This window comes from Panthera pardus, unplaced genomic scaffold (genome assembly GCF_024362965.1).
Source record: "Panthera pardus isolate Hobbes unplaced genomic scaffold, ASM2436296v1 HiC_scaffold_363, whole genome shotgun sequence".
NCBI classification, from domain to species: Eukaryota; Metazoa; Chordata; class Mammalia; order Carnivora; family Felidae; genus Panthera; species Panthera pardus.
Genome location: NW_026526947.1, coordinates 56,125 through 81,258, shown reverse-complemented (window position 1 = coordinate 81,258; position 25,134 = coordinate 56,125). Strand labels below are relative to the sequence as shown.

Here is a 25,134-nt window from a genome sequence, read left to right as displayed (position 1 = left end):
CATATTTCGTTGCTCCAGTGTTGGAAATATACATATTTATAATTATAATCTCACAAGGAATCAATCCCCTTATCATTTTTAATGACCTTTTTTCTCTTTACAAATTTTTACGTATTTTATGTAAGAATGGTCACTCCTGCTCTTTTTCGGTTATATTTTTGTGGACTATTATTTTCCAGCACTTTACTTTCAGATGTGTTTGTTTAAAGCTAAAATCAGTCTCTTGTTGACAGCAGATAGTTGAATATTAGTATTGATTGTTTTTTTTTTCTTGCTTTGAATTTAATAAGAATGTTTAAGTTTATATATTATTGGCAATGAATCTCAGACTTAAATAACAATCTGCATCCAGTAGTTTTTTGGGTAACATGGAATTGGTATAGCCAGATCTTAAGTCATTTTAATTTTGTGTTAAATTAATATTTGTAACACATGGTGTTCCTGAATGCACAGAAAACATTTTCCTGGAATTATTTTGTTTTTAATACCATCACCCCTTTTAACAAATTTTGAAAAGGTATGAAAGTTGGGCCTAGGGAGGGGAACTTCAGTTCAGTTCAATCTTTATATGTCATGAGTCGTCATTCTTTCTCATTTGATAATTATGATTCTGACTGTAGTTGTCATTTTTAGTTAGTTTTAACATGACAAAATTAACAAATTACTATTGATATAGGCTTCTCAGCTTGCACAGATTATGAATTGTAAGTGAAATGAAGGAGCATTTCTAGTTGACAAACGGATCCACAGGTAATACAATGTCTTTAAATTAAGCTTGTGACAATTAAACCAATAAACATAGCAATGAAGAAACTGTCTACAAAGTACAACCATGGAATGTTCATTCAATATATGCTGGAATCTGTAGTTTAAGGAAAAGAGTAAAATTACTTGAAGTAGAACAAATGGTAACCAGTTATCAAGAAAACAGGTAACAGACTTGGGCAAGAGGGATTTTTTTTAGAGTGCTTTAGTATAACTGGAGTGGATGAAAAGGGAAAATATAAGATAGTCTCATTTATATAGGAAGTCATCCTAACAGCTTGTACCAATGTAGTCACTTCTGACCAAAGTTTATAAAAGCCATAAATAAAATAATCACCATGGAAGATGACAGCCAGTAACTCTGAATACCAGTAAATAAAGGACATTGACTAAAATAAACCCTCAGTTCTGGTAGATGGCTGGGTCTCCCAAACATAAGCAAGGACTGAAATCCAAATTAAAATTACTGTGAAGAAGTAAAATAGAATAGTTTTGGCATGTAAATACAAGCTTGGTGGGTTTAGAGAAATTCAGATAATAATCTGTACAAGCTATCAGGAAAACTGGATAAAGCAAAAAGCCCTAAGTCACAGAAATAATTGGAGTAAATAGGCAGATGTGATATTTAGTAAATGTAATACCCAAAAGTACAAAATCCCTGAAGTAGGAAGGATATAATTGGAAATGTTTAGTAAAAGATCAATGAATGCTGATGAAATGCAAAAATACTTCATAAAATTTTGATAGGTGTTTTTTCTTCTCATCCCTAGTGTGAGGATATTTAGTAATATTTTCCCAAGTGTAATCAAGGATAGAAGACACTTACCATGTAGGGGATGACTTCCTTGATTTAACTGATACTGCATGACCAATTCTCTGTAGAAAGAGCAATTAATGTTTTTTAGTCGAATATCAGAAGGCCTGCCGAAATACATATGATAAAACACTGCTTCATTTTATCTACTATCCTATGCTTTCTCCAATAGGTCTTTCGTGGCTGATGACCTTCCAATTTCAATTCTACTGCCTTGAGTTATCTTACTTTTGGTACCAGGCATACTCAACTGCTATGCGACTAAATTCTGAGGCACCAAGACTCTCGGCTTACCCACTAAGACCCTGGCACTGGCTGCCAGACCAGACACATGCTGTGCCCAGCCCCACGGGACCACAGAGAGACGGGCAACTCCCTAAGCACTTTTTGTTTTTTTTCTAATCTGATTTACCGCACTATGTCTTTTGTTTGAGGATTTAATCCACTTACATCAAGGTAACGTTTGATATTAAGGTAACTTTTGATATTAAGATAATACAGTAATGTTATTAATTATAGTATTCTTTATCAGTACTCTGGGTATAACATTCAACTTCACTGGCGGAGAAATCCTCTGACAGTCTTTTGGGGGCTCCTTTGTTATGTCATTGTTGCTTTTCCCTTGGTAATTTAAAAAATTGGGGTGGTGTTTTGTTTGCTTATTTTGCTTTGTTTTGTTTTGGTCTTTGGCTTTTGATAATTTCATTATAAGATGTCTCAATGTAGATTTTTTACACTCAATCTACTTGGGGTTCTTTGGACTTCACAGTTATGCACCCCCAGATTTGAGAACTTTCCCCCCATTATTTATTTATATAGATATTCTGCCCCTTCTCATCTCCCTCCTTCTGGGACTTTAGGGACTCCAGAATACTGGTTAGTGTATCTTGGTTAGCTTGGTGGGATCCTCAGGTCCCTTTGGTTTCCCTTCCTCCCTCCCTCTCTCCTCTCCCTCTCTCACTCCCTCTCTCCTTCTGTCTCCCCTTCCTTCCTCCCTCCTTTCCTTCCTTCCTTCCTCCCTCCTGCTCCCCCTCCCTCCTTTCTCCTTTTCCTCCCCCTCCCTCCCTCTCCCTTCCCTCCCTCCGTCCGTCCCTCCCTCCGTCCCTCCCTCCCTTTGTTCCTCTTCTTCCTCTTTCTCTTCCCCTTTCCCTTTCTCTTTGTCTTCTTTCCTGCCTTCCTTCCTTCCTTCCTTCCTTCCTTCCTTTCTTTTCTTGTGATGACTGGATAAATTCAAGTGAGCTGTTCTCAAGCTCACTGATTGTTTCTTTTGCTTGACCGATCTAGTTTTGAACCTCTCTAGTGACATTTTCACTTACTATTATATTCTTCTTGTCCAGCATTTCTGTTTTTGTTTGTTTGTTTGTTTTGTGTGCTTGTTTGTGTGTTCGTTTTGTTTTGTTTTGTTTTGGCTGAGCTTCTCATTTTGTTTATATATTATCTTCCTGTTTCATTTAGTTGTCTATGTTTTCTTATAATACACTGAGCTACTTAATATAATTATTTTGAATTCTTTATCAGGCAGTTAGCATATTTCCACTTCTCTTGTGTTAGATATTGGAAATGTGTTTTCTTCCCTTAGCTGTGTCATTTCTTTTTATTCTTCATGTTCCTTGTAGATTTCTTTTTTTTTTTTTTTTTTTTTTTGCCTATATACTGGCTTTGTTCTTTGAGGAATCCATTACCATTTCTTCTGGTCTTTACAAATTGGTTTTAAATGGCAGAGTCTTTCCTGGTTATCTGTGTTCAATATGAAATGAGATGGACCCTAGGAGAGTGTGCTGTAAGGGTGGGTAAAGCCTTTACTATAAAGTTCTTTATAGGTTTTGGATGCTCACCCTTTATCTGATATGTCATTTGCAAATATCTTTTCCCACTCTGTCTGTTGCCTTTTAGTTTTTGTGTTTTCCTTTGCAATGCAGCAGATTTTAATCTTGATGAGGTCCCAAAAATTCATTTTTGCTTTCAGTTCTCTTGCCTTTGTAGATGTGTTGAGCAAGCTGTTACTGTGGCTGAGGTCAAAGAGGTTGTTGCCTGCTTTCTCCTCTAGGGTTTTGATGGTTTCCTGTCTCACATTTAGATCTTTCATCCATTTTGAGTTTATTTTTGTGTATGGTGTAGGAAAGTGGTCTAGTTTCATTCTCCTGCATACTGCTGTCCAGTTCTCCCAGCACCATTTGCTGAAGAGACTGTCTTTTTTCCATTGGACGTTGTTTCCTGCTTTTTCAAAGATTAGTTGGCCATACATTTGTGGGTCCAATTCTGGGTTCTCTATTCTATTACATTGGTCTGTGTGTGTCTGTTGCTGTACCATGCTGTACATGCAGTACCAGCAGTACCATGCTGTCTTGATGATTCCAGCTTTGTAGTAGAAGCTAAAGTCTGGGATTATGATGCCCCCCATTTGGGTTTTCTTCTTCAATATTACTTTGGCTATTTGGGGTCTTTTGTGTTTCCACACAAATTTTAGGATTGTCGTTCTAGCTTTGAGAAGAATGCCAGTGAAATTTTGATTGGGATTGCACTGAATGCGTAGATTGCTTTGGGTAGTATTGACATTTTAACAATATTTATTCTTCCTATCCATAAGCACTTCACACCAGTCAGAGTGGCTAAAATGAACAAATCAGGAAACTACAGATCCTGGTGAGGATGTGGAGAAATGGGAACCTTATTGCACTGTTGATGGGAAAGCAAACTGGTGCAGCCACTCTGGAAAACAGCGTGGAGGTTCCACAAAAAATTAAAAATAGAACTATCCTATGACCCAGCAATAGCACTGCTAGGAACTTACCCAAGGGATACAGGAGTGGTGATGCATAGGGGCATAGGATGCATGGGGAACGAAACTTGTACCCCAATGTTTATAGCAGCACCTTCAACAATAGCCAAATTATGGAAAGAGCCTAAATGTACATCAGCTGATGAATGGATAAGGAAGATGTGGTGTGTGTGTGTGTGTGTGTGTGTGTGTGTGTGTGTGTGTGTGTGTGTGTACACACAATGGAATACTACCTGGCAAAGAGAGAATGGAATCATGCCATGTGCAACAACATGGATGGAACTGGAAGACCGTGGGGGAAGGAAAGGGGAAAAAATAGTTGCAAACAGAGAGGGAGGGAGGCACACCATAAGAGACAAATACAGAGAACAAACAGGGTTGATGGGAGGATGGGGAAGAGGGGGAAATGGGTGATGGGCACTGAGGAATGCACTTGTTGGGATCAGCACTGGGTGTTTTCTGTAAGCCAATCTGACAATAAATTTATTTAAAAAATAAAATAATTTTTCTTTGATGAGGCTTATTTAGATTTCTAGCAAATATATAAGAAGTAGAGAAGTCAAAGTTTGTCTATAAGATGGTAGATGAAAATTTAAGACATTTATCCAAATGAATAACAACATATATTTTAACTGTATTTTCTGAGAATTTAGATGATGAAGGCTAATAAATAAAATCTCCAACTTTTAATGATTGTGGGCCCCGTTCATGGGCTCTCAACGAATCCATACTTTAACATTTACCATGTTCAGAATGACTTGGCCAAACTTCAAAGCATGGGCTTTGTTTCTGCCTCGAGTATAAATTATACATCTGCCTCATGGACAAATAACCTAAAAAAAAAATGTTTTTTCAAACATGAAATAAGCCTCCCTAAATTCCTATGAAACTAAAGCCATACAGGCTTGCACATAGTAAAAGCTTAAGATAAAGTCTGTAACTTTCTGGAATGTCTTTCATCATGATGATCTGTAACTCTTTGTGTAAAACACATATAGAACCTTACACAAAATGTTCCTTAGCTGGAGAACTCTCTTTGTGAAAATTATATATCCTGAGGAGCTGTCTTTTGCACATATGGGACAATATCCTTAATCTTAAGAGATAAGGGGTTGTCTTTATACAATAATTTAGGAATTTTCTAAAGACTCTACACACAATAATTATATAGTTATACATTGAGTTAACCCAGAGACAGCAAGATATGCACAGTTGTTGAATTTAGAGATAGAGTATATCTATTTTTTAATTATATTTTATTTTTTCATAATTGATAACATTTCACCAACTAAGTCATTTTAAGAACAGTACTTTAAACACTACTACATTAAGAATCATTTATATAAAAATTAGTATACCAACTCTGAGTAATAAACATTTTTTTCAGTTTTCATTTTTGTTGCTGTTAATAAACGGAAATTACCACTCTTGAATTTTCAGCTGAAGATATGCAAAAGGAAATGTAAGGTACAAGATTAGTAAATCTGTATTTTTGTCTCAGATATCAGACGTATATAACTTAAATCTATGTAAGTTAAGATATCAAATGTAAACATTGTAGGGTTTTCAAAGATTAAGTACTTGGCATTAATGTCTGCTAAATGCCCCCTCTTCATATTTACCAAGAGAGAAGGGAAGACAACTCATATGGTACTTCTTAGAGTTGAGATTCTTTAAAATGGAATTTTAATGATTTGGACTAGGAAAATTTTTTTTAGAAATTGATACTTTTAATATGAAATCTGAGGCTCAATTGTTTAAGCATCTGACTTTGACTCAGGTATGATCTCACGGTTTGTGAGTTTGAGTCGCTCATTGGTTGAGGTCTATTCCCACTTTGTGTGAGCATGAACCCTGCTCCAGGTTAGCATGAGCCTGCTCTGTGTGAGTACCAGCCCTTGAGCTACACTCTGGGTGACTTCAAACCTGCTCTGGGTGAACTCAAGCCCTGATCTGGGGTGAGCTTCAGTCTTGCTCTGAATGATCTCTAGCTCACTCCTGGTAAACACAAGCCCTGCTCTATGTGATCTTGTGCCCTGCTGCATGTGACCTCGTGCCCTGCTCCTAGTGACCTCGAGCCCCGCTCTGGGTGAACACAAGTTCTGCTGCAGGTAAGTTCCTGTGCTGTTCTCAGTGACCTTGTGCCCTGCTCTAGGTGACCTCAAGCCCAGCTGCAGGTGAGCTGAAGCACTATTCCAAATAACCTGAAGTCCCATATCTAATGGGCTGGTGTCCTAATTCAGGTGAGCTCATAACCTGCTCTGTATGAGCTCAGACTCCATTAAGGTAAGTTTCTGCTCTACTCCGGTTGAGTCATGCCCCACTGCTTGTGAGCTCATGCCCTACATTGTGTGACCTTGTGCCCTGCTCTGGGTCACCGATAAACCTGCTCTGGGTGACTTCTATCCTGGTCCAGTTAAACTTGTGACCTGCTCAGGGTGAGCACAAACCCCTCTCAGGGTAAGCACAAGCCCAGTTATGGGTGGGCATGAGCCCCACACTGAGTTAGAGTGGGCCTACAAAAGCTAAATATGAGCCCTGGTTCAGGAGACCTCATGCCCTGGTATGTTTGAACTCATGTCCTTTGATTCATTGTCTTTTGAGCTCAAGTCCCGCTCCCAGTGAGCATGAGTCCTGCTCCTGGTGGGCTTGAGTCCTGCTCTGGATGAGCTCAATCCCCATTCTGAGTGAGCTCCAGCAGCCCTCTGGCGAAATACAGACCTTGCTCCGTGTGACCTCATACCACCCTCCGGGTGACCATGAGCTCCACTTAGGGTGAGTTCATGCTCCACTCCAGGTGAGCACCAGAGCACCAGCCCCGCTCGGGGTGTCAACATGCTCCACTCTGGGCAATCTCAAGCCCCTTTTTGCTTAAGCATGGATACTTTTCCCAGTGACCTGGAGCCCCTCTCCAGTTGAGCACGAGACCTTCTCTGGTGAGTTTGTCTTGCTCCAGGTGACCTCAGGCGCTGCTCAGATTTTGCACCAGTCCCACTTCTCGTGAGCACGTGCCCTCTTCTGTGTGACCTTGTGCCCCACTCAGCAGAACCTCCAGACCAATACTGGGTGATCTCTAGCTCGGCTCCTAATGAATAATCTTGTGTCCCACTGCAGTTGAGCAAAGCCTAGTTTGGGGTGACCTTGAATCCCACTCCCAGTGAACTTGTTTTTAGCTCCACATGACCTCGTGCTTCACTCCAGGTGCACTCGAGCCACGCTTGAGTTCAGCCCATGTTCTGGGTGACCTTGTGCCTGTCTCCAATTGAAATGAGCTCGGCTTGATATGCCTTCTTCCCTGCTCTGGGTGACCTTGACCCCCACACCTGGTGAGCTCATGCCACACTTTGGGTGTACTAAAGCCTTTCTCAGAGTGAGAGGTAGCCATCCCCAGGTGAGTGTGAGCCCAGTTTTGATGAGCCTGTGTTATGCTCTGGGTGACCTCATGCCAGGTGATCTCAAGACTCTGTCTTGGTGAGCTTGTCTCACTCTCTATGTGGCCTCAGACCCCACTCGGGTTTTGCCCCAGCCCCACTTCTGCTGAGCACGTGTCCCTTTCTCTGTGAGCGAGGGCCACTGTCCAGGTGAGCTCCAGGTGCCCTGCAAGTGAGCTTGAGTCTTCTTCACATTACCAAGGGCCCCTCTCTTTATGATTCTGTGCTCTGCTGCAGGGACCTTCGAGTGGCGCTTGCTGTGACCTCGTGTCCCTCTGCAGGTAGCTCAAGTTATGTTCCAAGGGACATGGAGTCCTGCTCCTGGTGAGTTCAAGCCCTGCTCCAGGGGATCGGTAAGCCCACTCCAGCTAACCCCGTGCCCCTCTCTGATGACCTGCTTCCCTTCTCAGTGAGACCTTGCCCCACACCAGGGGGAACTCAAGTCCTGATCCACATGGCTGGTGCCCCACTTCTAGTGAATGCCTCTGAAGCTCTGGGTGAGTTCGTGCCAATCGTTGTGTCCTTGTGCCCCTCCGCTGGGGTGATCTGGGGCCCCAGTCAGTTTGACCCGGAGCTCCGCTCTGGAGGACCTGTTCCCTGCTCTGTATGAGGTTCTGACCAGCTCCAGATGACTTCCCGCCCCACTGAGTGTGAACTGGAGCTGCAGTCCAGGGGACCTGAGGCCCTGCTCCAAGTGGCCTGGAGCCCAGCTGCTGATATGCTCATGCCCTGTTCAAAGTGTACACACTGGTGCACTTGAGAGCCACATCCGGTGGGCATGGGGGTGCACGTCTAGTCATGCCCCAGGTCAGCACCTGCCCTGTTGTGTGTGAGCTAGTGCCACACTCTAGGTGTGCTCAAGCCCTGATTCGGGTGACATGAGCCCTTGTTCCTTAGGATTTTGTGCTCCACTCCAGGTGCCTAGAAGCCTGACTCCCTGTGACCTGGTGACCCAGCCCAGAGGAGCACAAACTCTGCTGAGGGTGAGCTCGAGCTCCTCTCCAGTTGGGAAGAAGCCTTTGTGTCATTGAGGACATGGCTTGATCCTGATGACCTCGAGTCCCAGTCCAGGTTAGCAGTGTCCCACTTTGAGTGACCTCAAGTCCCGCTCCTAGTGAACCTGTGCCCCACTTTAGGTGACCTTGAGCCCCATTCCTGGTGAGCTGAGCCCTGATTCATGTGTACATAGTTGTGCAGGTGACCTTGAGACCCACATCTGGTTGGGGGGTCGATGAGCCCCCTCCGGTGTCATCTGAGCTGGTGACCTGCTTCATGACCTCATGACCTGCCCCAAGTAACCTCCAGCCCGGCTCCAGCGCTCCAGAGTCATGTTCTGGGTTAGCCCCAGCCCCCATGCGGTTGAGCACCAGCTCTGCTGCCTGTGACTTCCTGCTTAGCTCCAGGTGACATCGAGCCCCACTCAGGTGGGTTGGTGCCTAGCTCCATGTGAGCTCGAGGCTCGCTCCACTTGACCTCAAGACCTGTTCTGTATGAGCTCAAGTCCTGCTCCAGGTGGCCAGAGCCCAGCTCCTAGAGGGCTCAGGCCCTGATTCAAGTGTACACAGTTTTGAGTGTGGCCTTGAGATCCGCCCCTGCTGTGGTGACTTCGAGCCGTGCTTCAGTGACCTGGTGCTCCATTCTGTGTGAGCTAGTGCCACACTCTAGGCGAACTGAAGCCCTGACCAGGGCAAACACGGGCCCTCCCTCCCTGTTGTTTTGTGCTCCACTCCCGGTGCACGAAGCCTCACTCCCTGTGACCTGGTGACCGTCCCTGTAGGAACTCCAGTCATGCCAAGGGTGACCTGGAGCCCCTCTCCAGTGGAGCATGAGATTTGCTTTGGGTGAGCACGTGCCCTGATCTGGGTGACCTCGAGTCCTGCTCCAAGTGAACTCACACCCTCTCTCCATGACTGTGAGTCCTGCTTCAGATCACCTGAAGACCCGCTCACTAGAACCTCCAGACCCTCACTGGGTGAACTCATGCCTGCTCCTTGGGGACCTCCTGACCCACTTAGCCATACAGCCTGACCCACTGCTGACCCTGAGAGGAGCTGACAATGAATTTGGGTCCTGCTCCAACGGACCTGGAACCTCGCTCCCAGTGAGCTCCTGGAACCTTCTGGGTGACCTCAATCCCTGCTCAGGGTGACCTTGACCCGTCTCCAGGTGGAGCAGGAACCCCGCTCCATAAGATTCGGTGCTCCACTCTGGGTGACCTGGATCCCCACTCCAGGTGAGCTGGATTTACTCTTTGTGGTAATCCCCGCCCTTTCTGCCCAAGCTCATGCCTTGCTCCCCGTGACCTAGAGAGCCTCACCTGCACAGTTCCCTTCCCAGCTGACATGGACCAGGACCTTTATTGGGGCATCTCCAGTCATGCACTAGGTAAACTCCTGCCCTGCTTTAGGTGACCTTCTAGCTCAGGACATGGGGAACTGGTGTTCCTCTGGACTTTGGCAAGACTTTTCCAGGTGACCTCGAATCCACCTCCTGGTGACCTCGAGCCTTGCTCCTGAGGACCTCAAACTGCTGCTCGTGATGTGTTCTGCGCTGTGGGACCTAGATCCCCACTCAGCTTAGTCCTGAAACTGGTTTTGAGTGAACTTCTACCCAGTTCTGGTTGGCCTCGGACCCAGCTCTTTGTGACCTTGTGCCACCCTTCCAGTGTATTAAGGCCTTTGGATTAAGTTTATTCCAAACAACAGGTGGCCTGAGCCCCACTTCCTGTGACTTCCTGTGCCACTTTGGGAGACCTCATGGTCTATTCTATGTGACCTCAAGGCACAACCCATGATCAAGTGGGATTTATTCCAAGGAAACAAGGATGGTCTGACATTCACAAATCAAAGATACACTACGATAATAAAATAAAGGATAAAAATCCTAATATTTTTGAATTGCAAATAGTTTGCATCTGACTTTATTACTCCAACTATAATAGGAAAGAACACATTTTATTTAAGTTGGTATTAAAAAATATGGCAAGGGGCGCCTGGCTGGCTCAGTCGGTTGAGCGTCTGACTTCGGCTCAGATCACGATCTCACGATCTCTGAGTTCGAGCCCCGCGTCAGGCTCTGTGCTGAAACGCCCCCTCTCCCAAAATCATCACCAATGAAGTGTCAGCCACAAACTCGTATGCATGCCCTTTTATAAACAGACACACGATACCAAGTTAGAAGTCCCTTTTAATTAACCAAAAAAAAAAAAAAAAAAAAGTCTGGATACCCTTTCTCTGTACAGGGAAATTCAAGATTTATTACCTAGAGGAGATTTATTACAACAGAGGAGGAGGTAAAATAAATGAATAAATAAAGTGACGAGGAATAGGTGGTAATAGGAAGAGGGAAGAAGAAGGGAAACATTCTTTTCCCCTAAAATCCACAAAACCCATGCAAACACACCTAATGACCACCTGATGAAATGCCATGAAACAACAATCTGAGGAAAACAGAATTATCATTATACATATGTTACTTGGAAAATAATGCTTCTCTCATAGCCCTTCCCAACTTCCAACTGCTAGACTGCTGACTATGTAAGTCTTCCCTCTGCTAGTCTAACTGTATGAGTACTGGTTTTTCTGTGGAGTTGGGGGGGCAGTAGGCGGTGGTTGTGTTTTTGAGAGGCACTAACAGTGCTGCAAAAGACAAGACCACCAGTCTTGGAATGTTACAGTTCAAAACTGAGAACTATGTACTCCCTATCATCAGTTTTACAGGGTTTTCACAGGCATTCACTCATTCCCCCAACCCACAACTGTCATTGAAGACTGACACCAAGATGTTAAGAGGAGATAAATGGCTTGCTTGTGAAGGTGGCTAGTGACAAAGTGAAAAAGGAGCAGCAGTATTGTACTTAGTTCCACAAGCCCTCCCTCAAAGCCAAAACTCCAAAAGCCTAAAGGCTACCATGTTACACACGTGAAAACATAATGCTGTACAAGGTTACATAGCTTGATAGAAAGCTTTTATTTTTATTCTTCTCCCTTCCCCTTTTCTTCCTGATAGGGAAGGGCTGACAACCATTCAGGCGAGAGAGAGATCTAGCAGATACTTAGAGGACTTTCTCAATGCTAAAAAAGGATCATAGTTTCATTTTCAAGTGCCATATGCGGTAATCCTCCCATGTGGGCATACCACATGACTCGACATGACAGAAGGGTTCACTCACAGAAAGAGTCTCAAAGGCATCAAAGCAAGTTCAGTTTGAGGGAGGAAACTGAGCAAAACTAAATAGTAGCACATGTTTTCTACATGTCCTCAACCTCACTGATCATCTCGCATACAGTCCTTCCGTCAACTGTCAGTTCCATTCACTGTTAAGGTACATACTGGAGCCTCGCATAGATAAACAAACTTACCAGGATCATAAAAGTAAAGGAAGGAAGGAAGCATAGCACAATCAGGATTAGAACTCTTACTGTGGCTCAAGTCAATTCCAGTGATGGGAGTGCTGGAAAAGGAACAAGACTAAATTTAACTTTATCTGTTGTTTGACACTCCTGGTTTCTCACATAAACCACCTGAAAAAGTATGTGTTCTACACATCTAGCTTTCTTTCTGGCCAGCCACTGTAAAGACAGAGTTTGTGCACTCTGAACCTTAACACAGGAAGAAACAAAGAAAAACCGAAAAACCAAAAAACAAGTAAAACAAAAACCTGTTAAGTGGATGCACAGCCATTTTACATTTTACATTGGGCCTTCTTAAAAGGGAATGAAAATATTAAAGATCTTACTCTACCAATGGCAAAAATGTTGGAAATTTTGGTGGCAAAGGTATTGCTACTGGCATCTTTTCTATGTGCTGTACTAAATGACCAGCATGTCTTTAGGTTGGTGATTACACCAAAATGACCAACTTTGAACCCGCCAGTCATTATACACACAGTGCCTAGAGAAAAAGAAAGACAAAATGGGTATGGGTCATTTTAAATTAACAAACAGAGTTCACTAGGAAAATATAAAGATGGGGGAGCATAATTCTAATCCATTCAAAAAAACTGGGTAGAGCACAGTAACAACGTAAATGCGCAGTCTACGGCACAGGCCACGTTGCCCAGGAGACAAACTAATACATTAATGTTTTATTTAGCACAGAACGAGCATGCTTTTAAGAAACGCCCCCTCTCCCAAAATCATCACCAATAAAGTGTCAGCCACAAACCCATATGCATGCCCTTTTATAAATAGACACACGATACCAAGTTAGAAGTCCCTTTTAATTAACCAAAAAAAAAAAAAAAAAAAAAAAAAAAAAAAAAAAAAAAAAGTCTAGTAACGTAAGAGACTCCAGAACAAGTTGGAAATTGTGTACCACTGGAGTAAGATACAAACATAATACACTTGTCAATCAATCCCTGAGAAAATGATGGATATGGGGGAAGGGGGGGGGGGACAATTCAATCTAAAGATTTTAAGAATGAGACTCTAAAATGGAAGGAAAATATAATGCACTGATATTCTAACACAAAGACATCAACTGATGCAAAATGCAGATGGCAACAGAAATCCAAGGCTGGCTGAACCTATGTGAGTTCTGGTATGAGAGAGGCCACAGAAATAAAAAGGATGGAAGGTTTTCGCCTCCCACTGGCAAGACTACTGAAAATCAAAGAAATACCAATTGATGATACATTATGTAACTGATTTTATAAAAGTTCTTGTATTACATTTTTTTCCATATGGTATGGATAACTCCTCATGCTCAAGTAAGTCAGGAGAACTAAGGTGCCCAAAGAATATCTAAAAGCTAAGAACAGGAGGTGGGATCCAACATGGCTGAGAGGCAGGAAGACTTGAAGTTCCCTCATCCCTCAAACACAGCAGTGTTGAGGGCAAAGGACTTTGAATTCCAAGAGTCCGGGCTACAGAGTGACAAAGACATTTCCAGGGACCTGGCAGGGATAGATACATGACTATGAACTGGGAGAGATAAAATGGTCTGTGTAGCCATGGATGGGAGGGATCCCCTTCTGCAGAGAGACAAAAGGAAGAGGAAGAGAGGCTGGGAAAGTGTAAGACTGCACCTGAGCAAGAGAAAGACCACCGACCAGGACGGGCAAAGATCCAATTTCTAACCGTGGGGCTTTCTCTGGCCTGGGGCCAGCTGCCCTTTTGTGCACGTGGGGAGAAGGGGATTCAGTCTCAGCCTCACTACCTAGTTCAGAGACTCAGTCTGGAGTGGGAGAAAGCAATCCCCTTCTTGGAGTGCTGTGGGAAGAAGGTTTATAACCGTTCAAAGGAAAATGACTGCCTGCACCCGCCAGCCAGAGGCAATATATCAGTGGCACAGACTGGCGCTTCCTTGGAACTGGGGCGCATGCAGGGGGACCCTTTAAGACATCAAGGTTTAAGTCCCAGTCAAGTACCAAGGAGATGTGGGAGTCAGCGGAGTGGGACAAACCGCACACAGCACTGAGGCAATGCAGAGTGGCTCTTCCCTGGAACCCACGTGTGTGGAGGGGCACCCCTTAAGACATCAGTGTTTAAATCCCAGCTGAACGCCAGGGAGGTATGGGAGTTGGCAGAGCAGGACAAACAGCCTGGTTCACGCACACGGCACTGCAAGGACGGCCTAACAGACTGGTTTGGGACACTCACGCCGTGGAGGAGAGACTGGGGTGTCATCCTTTTTCTCCCCATCACCGATAAGGTGGGGCTTCAGGGAACAGACAGTGGCCGCCCACAGTGGAGGCGAGACCCACCGACACCGAACCACACACCTCCGTGCCTGGTAACTGCATCATCTACCAGAGCAGGATTGGCATTGACCAACCAGACAGCCCCTCCTCCAGACCAGCACTGCCACCAGTTCCAAGGCACCCAATGGTTTTGCATTTCCTGATTTAATTTTTGGACATTTCTTATCATACATGAATTTTTTTCTTCCTTTTCTCCGTCTTATTTCTTCCCACCTCCAGTCTGATTATTGTTGGTATGTTTTGGCAGACATATTTAATCTATTCTCTTATGCCTATTCTACATGTCCTTCTTTATTTTCTTCTCTCTCTCTCTGGATTAAGCCCTAGAGTTTCTCTGCCTGCTCAATTTTCTTTTCTTTTCTTTTCTTTTCTTTTTTCCCTGCCTCTCATTTCTCTTTGTATGGGTAAGGCCTCTTCTACCAACACCACCCCCACCCCAAAGATTGGCTAGAACTGGTGTTTTGGGTGTTGTTGTTTTTTTAAGTTCTCTTTGTTCGTTTCCTTTTCCAGGGGTACATCAATGAAGAAATCAAAGCCTGGTGGGGGGTCCAAAACATCATTATGAGTAGGGAGATAAAGCAACCAGAGTCACAACAACAGAGAGCACTTAACAGCTCTCCAAAAAACACCTCCTGAAGGGCCACACCCTGGACAGTATATGACCCCTCTTGAATACAGCAGTGCTCACAGGTGCAGCAGACACATAACAAGCTTTTAAAACCCTTAATGAACAGAAAACTAGCCAAAATAATGAAACACAAGAATTCTCCTCAAAAGAAATTCCGGGAAGAAATGACAGGTAAAGAATTGATCAAAACAGATATAAGCAATATAACTGAACAAGAATTTAGAATAATAGTCATAAGATTAATCGCTGCGCTTGAAAAAAGCACACAGGACAGCAGAGAATCTATTGCTGCAGAGACCAAGGAACTACAAAATACTCATGATGAATTAAAAAATGATGTAAGTGAGGTGCAAAATAAACTAGACAGGGTGACAGTGAGGACTGAAGAGGCAGAGGGGAGATGAAGTGAAATAGAAGATAAAATCATGGGAGGAGATGAAACCGAGAAAACGAAGAGAGAGAGACAGGGGAAGAAGGTGCACTTGAACAAATCATAGCCGAGAACTTCCCCAATCTGGAGAAGGAGACAGACAATGAAATCCAGGATGCGCACACATCTTCCTTCAGACGTAGCAGGAATCAATATTCTCCATGAAATATAGTGAAGCTGGCAAAATACAAAGATAAAGAGAGAATTCTGGAAGCAGCTAGGGATAAACGGGCCTTAACCTAGTAGACAAACAAGGGTGGTGGCAGACCTATCTACTGAAAATGGCAGGCCAGAAGGGATTGGCAGGAAATACTCAATGTGCTGAATAGGAAAAATATGCAGCCAAGAATCCTTTATCCAGCAAGCCTCTCATTCAGCATAGAAGGAGACATAAAGATTCCCCAAACAAACAAAAACTGAAGGAGTTCATCACCAACAAACCAACCCTACCTACCAGAGATCCTAGGGGGACTCTGTGAGTGAAATGTTGCAAAGACCACAAAGGACCAGAGACATCACCACAAGTATGAAACCTACAGATAACACAATGACACTAAATTCTTAACTTTCAATAATCACTCTGTATGTAAATGGACTAAATGATCCAATCTAAAGATATAGGGTATCAGAATATATTTAAAAAAAAAAAAAAGACCCATCTATTTGCTGTCTACAAGAGACACATTTCAGACCTGAGGACACCTTCAGATTGAAAGTGAGGGCATGGAGAGCTATCTATCATGCTACTGGAAGTCAAAAGAAAGGTACAGTAGTCAAAGTTAAATCAGACAAATTAGATTTTAAACTAAAGGCTGTAAGAGATGAAGAAGGGCATTATGCCATAATTATAGGGTCTATCTATCAGGAGGAGCTAACAATTATAAATGTCTATGCATTCAATGTGGAGGCACCCAAATACATAACACAATAAATCACAAACATAAGCAATCTTATTGGTAAGAATGTGGTAATTGAATGGGGCTTTACTCCTCCACTTACAGCAATGGACAGATCATCTAGACAGAGAATCAATAAAGAAACAATGGCCCTGAATGATACACTGGACGAGATGGATTTGACAGGTATGTTCAGAACTTTTCATCGAGAAAACAGCAGAACACACATTCTTCTTGAGTGCAAATGGAACATCGTCCAAGACAGATCACATACGGGGTCACAAAACAGCCCTCAGTAAATATAAAAGAATTGAGATCATACCGTGCACACTTTCGGATCACAATGCTATGAAACTTGAAATCAACCACAGGAAAAGGTTTGGAAAACCTCCAAATGCATGGAGGTAAAAGAATATCCTACTGAAGAATGAATTGGTCAACCTGGCAATTAGAGAAAAAACAAAAAAATATATGGAACCAAATGAAAATGAAAACACAACAGTCCAAACCCTTTGGGGTGCAGCAAAGTCAATCCTAAGGGGAAAACTCATTGCAATCCAGGTCTATCTCAAGATACAAGAAAAAAACCCAAATACAAAATCTAACAGCACACCTAAAGGAACAAGAAGCAGAACAAAAAAGAAACCCAAGGCCAGAAGAAGAAGAGAAAGAATAAAGACAAGAGAAGAAATAAATAACATAGAATCAAAAAAAAAAAACAAAAACAAAAACAAACAGTAGAACAGATCAATGAAACTAGGAGCTGGTTTTTTGAAAAAATAAACAAAACTGATAAAACCCTAGCCAGACTTCTCAAAAAGAAAAGAAAGAGAAGAACCAAATAGATACAACTGCAAATTAAAATGGATTTATCACAACCAATCCCTCAGAAATATAAGCAATTATCAGAGAATACTATGAAAAATTATATGCCAACAAACTGGACAACCTGGAAGAAATGGACAAATACCTAGACACCCACACACTACCAAAACTCAAACGGGAACAAATAGAAAGTTTGAACAGACCCATAACTAGTGAAGGAATGGTATCAGTTATCAAAAATCTCCCAACAAATAAGAGTCCTGGGTCAGATGGCTGCCCAGGGGAATTCCAGCAGACATTTAAAGCAGTTAATACCTAACCTTCTCAAGCTGTTCCCAAAAATAGAAACGGAGGGAAAACTTCCAAACTCATTCTATGAAGCCAGCATTACCCTGATGGTCAAACCAGACAGAGACCCCACTAAAAAGGAGAATTACAGGCCAATATCCTTGATGCACATGGATGCAAAAATTCTCAACAAGATACTAGCAAATCGAATTCAACAGCATATAAAAAGAATTATTCACCATGATCAAAGTGGGATTCATTCCCGGGCTGCAGGGCTGGTTCAATATTGGAAAATCAATCAATGTGGTACATCACATTAGTGAAAGTAAGGATAAGAATCATATCATCCTGTCAATAGATGCAGGAAAAGCATTTGACAAAATATAGCATCTTTCTTAATAAAAACCCTCAAGAAAGAGCTGGGATAGAAGGAACATACTTAAACTATGTTCATAAAAGCTATATATGAAAAGCCCACAGCTAATATCCTCAATGAGGAAAAACTGAGAGCTTTCACCCTGAGATCAGGAACACGACAGGGATGTCTACTCTCACCAACATTGTTTAACATAGTGTTGGAAGTCCCAGCATCAGCAATAAGACAAAAAAAAAAAAAAAAAAAAAAAAAGAAAGAAAGAAAAAGAAAAGAAAGAAAGAAATAAAACACATCAAAATTGGCAAAGAATAAGTCAAACTGTAACTTTTTGCAGATGACAGGACACTGCAGGTGGAAAACCCGACAGACTCCACGAAAAGGCTGCTAGTACTGATACATGAATTTGGCAAAGCCATAGGGTACAAAATCAATGTATAAAAATCAGTTGTATTACTATACACCAATAATGAAGCAACAGAAAGAGAATTCAAGAAATCAATCCCATTTACAATTGCCCCAAGAACCACAAAATACCTAGGAATAAACCTAACCAAATATATAAAAGATCTGTATGCTGACAACCTTACAAAACTTATGAAGGAAACTGAAGAAGACACAAAGAAATGGAAAACATTCCATGCACATGGATTGGAAGAATAAATATTGTTAAATTGTCAATTCCAGCCCAAAGCAATCTACACATTCAGTGCAATCCCAATCAAAATTGCACCGGCATTCTACTCAAAGCTAGAACAAACAATCCTAAAATTTGCGTGGAACCACACAAGACCCCGAACAGTCAAAGTAATATTGAAAAAGAAAACCAAAGCAGGAGGCATCACAACTCTAGACTTTAGCCCCTACTACAAAGCTGTAATCATCAAGACAGTATGGTTTTGGCACAAAAACAGACACATAGGACCAATGGAATAGAACAGAGAACCCAGAATTGGACCCACAAATGTAGGGCCAAGTAATCTTTGACAAAGCAGGAGAGAGGATCCAATGGAAAAAAAAGATATGAAAAATTACATATTAACGAATGGTGCTGCAAGAACTGGACAGCAACATGCAGAATGACACTAGACCACTTTCTTACACCATATACAAAAATAAACTCAAAATGGATGAAAGATCTAAATGTGAGACAGGAAACCATCAAAACCCTAGAGGAGAAAGCAGGCAACAACCTCTTTGACCTCAGCCGCAGTAATTTCTTACTCTACACATCTCCAAAGGCAAGGACATTAAAAGCAAAAATGAACTATTGTGACCTCATCAAGATAAAAAGGTTCTGCACTGCAAAGGAAACAATCAACAAAACTAAAAGGCAACCGACAGAATGGGAAAAGATATTTACAAATGACACATCAGATAAAGGGTTAGTATCCAAAATCTCTAAAGAACTTACCAACCAACACCCGAAAACAAATAATCCAGTGAAGAAATGGGCAGAAGACATGAATAGACACTTTTCCAAAGAAGACATCCAGATGGCCACCAGACACATGAACACATCCAGATGGCCACCAGACTCAGAACTCATGTTCAGAGAAATACAAATCAAAATCATATTGAAATACCACCTCACACCAGTCAGAGTGACTAAAATTAACAACTCAGGCAACAACAGATGCCGGTGAGGATGTGGAGAAACAGGAACCCTCTTGCACTATTGGTGGGGATGCAAACTGGTGCAGCTGCTCTGGAAAACAGTGTGGGGGTTCCTCAAAAATTAAAAATAGAACTACCCTATGACCCACCAATAGCACTACTAGGAATCTGCCCAAAGGACACAGGAGTGCTGATGCATAGGGGCACATGTACCCCAATGTTTACAGTAGTGCTTTCAACAATTGCCAAATTATGGAAAGAGCCTAAATGTCCACCAACTGAAGGATGGATAAAGAAGATGTGGTTTATATACACAATGGAATGCTACTTGGCAATGAGAAAGAATGAAATAATGCCATTTGCACCAACACGATTGGAACTGGAAGGTATTATGCTGAGTGAAAAAATTCAGTCAGAGAAAGACAGATATCATATGTTTTCACTCATATGTGGCTCTTGAGAAACTTAACAGAAGACCACGGGGGAAATATATATAGTTACAACAGGCAGGGAGGGAGGCACATCATAAGGGACTTAAATACAGAGAACAAACTGAGGGTGGATGGGGGGGTTGCGGGAGGGAGGAGAAAGTGGGTTAGGGGCATTGAGGAGGGCACTTGTTGGGATGAGCACTGAGTATTGTATGTAAGCGATGAACCACGGGAATCTAACCCCAAAACCAAGAGCACACTGTACACACTGTATGTTAGCCAATTTGAAAATAAATATTACTTAAAAAAGTAAAATGAAATGAAATGAAATGAAATGAAATAAAATAAAATAAAATAAAATAAAATAATAAAATAAAATAAAATGAAATGAAATGAAATAAAATAAAATAAAATAAATTAAATAAAGCTAGAATATTTCATGATAGCCTTTAAAAGGTATTAATTTCTTTTTTACATCAGTGTAACAGGCCCACCCTTCAGTTTCTTGTGGGAGCCACTAAGGAAAAATATAGAAAAAACTTTGTGATACTTGGACAGTAATGCAGCAGTAAGGAAGGTCTGGAGAAAAGCATCTTCTCAGTAAAAAATGCTAGGCTTGATCTAGCTACTTAAGGAGACGACAACTCTCCCAACCCCCACAACTTCACAGGCAGGGTTTGAAACCCCACAAAAAGGCATTAGTGAATGTCAATTAAAGTTTAGTGGTTTGCATTCAACAGGAAAAAAAAGAAAAAAAGAACGGCAAAGCCTACTTGTAAAAGTAGTGCTTGTGAAAAGTAGAAGAAATGCCTCACAGTTCCTGTCATTTAAAAGGTATACAAAGTTTTTGTTTGTTTTCCAGGCACCTTGAGAGGGAACACTATAGATGTAATATGTATAGGGAAATAAAATATGGCTAAGTTACTGGAAACAAATCTCATACTCTAGATAACAGTACCTTCCCTGCATTTGCTTGTCACAACAGATGTAAAGTGAAGAAGGCTATATATAGATTGATGACATTACTTGATGAAAACACTAATTCTGTCAAGTTGTGTCAACTTCCAACAATAAGACTATAATGTTCAGAACGATGCCCACTAGGAATCAATAAATGTAGGCTGAAGTCGAGTCTGCACAAGAGTCACCATTTTAAAAATATTTAAATGTGTGAGCTCTACTCTCTATGACTGACTGTAAGACAGCCGTCAGGAAAATAAGGAGTCAGAACATACATATCCAGTCTACCAGGAGATGGCCATATTTGCTTCTACCTCAACAAGACATTAAGTGGCCCTACTAGTTACTGGCTTACATATATAAACACTGGCCTGAAAAACAGTTTTGCCAAATAAACCAGAGTACCCATTCCCCAGAGGACCTGTATACATCCTCCAGCCAAGGAAAAATTCCTATTCTCCCACATCAAACACAATGGGATTAGAGAGAATGTCCATTCAACAAAAGAGAATAAGCATAGAGAGACACATCAGTTCAAACATCCTCCAATTTACAATCTGCAGCAATGATGGGCAAAGGCCATCTCAAAACAACCTCCCTGTTTTTGAATACGACCATAAAAAATGTATAAAGTATTTCTTTAAAAAAAACTCCTAAAAGATCTTAAAGCTTAGAAAATAGCAAGGAAATTCCAGATTCAAAATGGGAAAAAAGAACTCAGAGCACACAAAGTGACCGTCCAGTAATACAGGAACAGAAGCCAAATACCAAGGGTAAGGGTACTGGTAAAGGTGAATCTAATAGGAGACTGACTCTGCCCACAACCAGCGGGGCCCCAAAGGGCTGTCCTGTCACAAGTACCTCAGCCAAAAGCCAACCTGTCTTCCTAAGGACTTAAAACCTAATGATTCTACACTGCCAGGCCAGCACAGGGAACCCCAAGTGTCAACCAAGAGACACCTCAGACACCATTCAAATGAAATGCAACATGACTTAAAAAGGAAGGCAGGATCATCTTCTCCTTCATGGCATTCTTAAAGAAACCATATTTTTACATACAGTGCACAACACAATACAGACTCACCGGGTAGTGGGGGGCTTAGTTGTTAAGTCTGACTTTGGCTCAGGTCACAATCTCACAGTTCCTGAGTTGAGTCCCACATCAGGTAAGTCAAGCCCCACTTTGGGTGACCTCGAGCCTCACTTTGAATGAGCACAGGCCTCACTTCAGATGACCTCCAGTCCTGCTTTGGATGACCTGCAGCCCCACTCCAGGTGACCTCAAGCCCCACTTCTGGTGAGCTCAGTTCCCACACTGGGTGAGCAAGAGCACCACTCAGGTAAAACATGAGTCCTGGGGGAGACCCATTTCTCTCGCTCTCCTCTCTCTCTCTCTCTCTCTCTCTCTCTCTCTCTCTCTCTGTTTCTCTCTCTCTCTCTCTGTCTCCCCCTTTTGAGATTCTGTCTCTCTCTGTCCCTTGTTCACTTGCACCCTCTCTCTCTGAAAGAAAGAAAGAAAGAAAGAAAGAAAGAAAGAAAGAAAGAAAGAAAGAAAGAAAGAAAGAAAGAAAGAAAGAAAAGAAAAGAAAGAAAGAAATTTTGAGAGGGAGAGAGAGAAGGAGACGGAGAAGGAGTGGGAGAGGAAAACTACCTACAACAGTCAGGCTCACACAGACCTCAGAACTTGAAACTAGTGAAAAGATATCTTCAAGGACAAAAAGAATCTTGCAGAAGTGACCAAGTAGATGTGAAAAACAACATAAAAATATCTTTCAGAAAATAAATAAGGCAATGAATGAAATTAAGAACCAAGTGGAATGGGTTTAAGGGATGTATTTATTTACACACTCAAGTTGAAAAGAAAATTAGAAATGGAAGCTACTGAGAAGAAACTGCTGAGAACTCACCATGGAAAGCAAAGCAAAACAAAACAAACAAACAAACAACAATCACAAAAACAGAAGAGTAGATGAGTCAGACTAAGTGAAAAGGTCTAATACAGGTAAAATCCAAGTCCTAAATCATAATTATAAATACATAATCTTCCAAAATAAGGCCAGAAACCTGCCATTTGCCAATAGGGTATAAGGGAGAGGAGTGTGGAATTCTCAAGCCCTTCTTCTTCCCTAGAAAAGGACAAAAAAGCTAAGTACTTCTGACCTTTGGTGATTTCAATATTCATGCTGTAATTTCAACAGTAACCATTAAAATAACAGTGAGAAATGGCTTAAATTCACTAAGGAAAGAGAAATAAAAGACAGCATCATTAAAAAAACTAGCCAATCCAAAAGATGTGAAATGCGGCAGGGGAAAAAAACTGTACTCAAAAGCATGGACAAGTAGAAAGCACCACTGAAAAGTAACATGCATCAACAGATTACATCAACTTTAAATGGGCAACACAAAAAGCCAGAAGTATAGTGTATTGAAAACACAAATATAGCTCAGGTTTATCACCATTTAGCTATGACCTACAGATACCATAAAAGTGAAAACGAACTTAAAAACACTATGTGAATACTAAACAAAAGGATAAAATTCATGGGAGATATAGTACTTTTAATTTGCATGTCTTAACAGTCACAAAGTAGTTAAGTGTGAAACTAGCAAATATACAAGGAGAAATGGCCCAAACTGAATTCCTTGAAGGAGAATTTAACAGATAAATTGGAAGTGATCTGGAATTGATAGAATAAGCAGACAAAACAAGCTGCAGCAAAACAGAAGAGTACAAGAAAACAACTGATAAACTAGGCTACTGAACATAAATAGAACATTGCACCCAACATGTCTGGCTTTATATACAATTAGGAACTGAAAATGTATCCGCCATGCCAACCTCTTTGGCCAGGGGAAGAGCGAGCAAGAGTCTTGAACTTGCTGGGAGGTGAAGGTGACTCAATGATAAGTAGGGGTGTGTGTGTGTGTGTGTGTGTGTGTGTGTGTGTGTGTGTGTGTGTGTGTGAGTGTGTGTATGTGTGTAGGATGCTACATTTGAGTGCACAGTTATGCATTTGTGCTTTTGTTTCCACAAATGGATGTGTATCTGCCCACAAATGAATGGTTTTGCCCATAAGTTGAGGAGACAAATGTCTGGTAGGTAAAAATATAACTAGGCATGCAACAAGGTCACAAAAGTTTCTACTGTCACAAAAGAAACTACTGAATGTCCACCCAGTTTGGCTCTAAGCATGGTAGATCGGAATCAAGAATTCACTTCCTCAGATGAGACTTCTTTGATTACACATTTCTAGATTTGCTTTTTTTCCTAGATGACATAATACTCTACATGGAAAGCCTGAAAGACCCCACCAAAAAGCTGCTAGAACTGATAACATGAATCCAGCAAAGCCGCAGGGTACAAAAATCAGCGTATAGAAATTAGTTGCATTTCTATACATCAATAATGAAACAACAGAAGGAATTACCAAGGAATTGATCCTGTTTATAATTACGTTGTTTATAATTATATTAGAAACCATAAAATAGGAATAAACCTAACCAAAGAGGTAAAAGATCTGTATGCTGAAAACTACACAAAGCTTATGAAAGAAACTGAAGAAGACACAAAGAAATGGAAAAGCGGTCCATGCACTGGAAGACCACAAGCTGTTAAAATGTTGACACTACCCAAAGCAATCTACACATTGAGATAATAGCAGCTTTCTTCACAGAGCTACTTTCTTTTAGGAACAAACAATGCTAAAATTTGTATGGAACCAGAAAAGAAATGAATAGCAAAAGATAACATTGAAAAAGAAGACCAAAGGTGGAGTCACCACAACCACAAACTTTAGCCTGCACTGCAAAGCTGTAAGCATCAAGACAGGATGGTATTCAAATATCATGTAGGATTGTGGGCTGTTCAAAATGCCTCATACCAAGTACATGAATAATCACTCCAATGGTTATCCAAGCCCTACTATGCTCCAGAAGAGATTTTTTGGGGGTTTCAAATGGTACACTATGCTAGTTCAAATAAGTATAATACATTTGTGTAGAACAACACCCATCGCATGTAACTCGGGTTCCCCACAGAGTATCTATCACCTCCTAAAAATGATAAAGTGAATAAATAGAAATAAATAAAAATTAAAAAAAATAAAAGTGACTAAGTGGGTTCCCCTTCCAAAGTTGCTACTTTAATCAGCTTATCGAAATGTGAAAGTTACTGTAAACCTCATAGGAGTCTCA

General features: G+C 41.5%; 1 long non-coding RNA gene and 1 pseudogene across 2 annotated transcripts; one reads left to right on the top strand and one right to left on the bottom strand.

Moving 5' to 3' along the window:
* Positions 1-653: 653 nt before the first annotated feature.
* The window catches only part of LOC128774650 (probable G-protein coupled receptor 160), a 38,179-nt pseudogene continuing 13,698 nt past the window's right edge, over positions 654-25,134 (bottom strand).
* LOC128774651 (uncharacterized) lies at positions 6,113-10,360 on the top strand. Of its 2 annotated transcripts, none has more exons than XR_008419081.1 (4): positions 6,113-8,113; positions 8,200-8,286; positions 8,707-8,860; positions 9,718-10,360. It is a non-coding gene; the product is annotated as an uncharacterized LOC128774651 (long non-coding RNA). The 2 variants fall into 2 exon arrangements; XR_008419080.1 differs by having other exon boundaries at positions 9,567-10,360.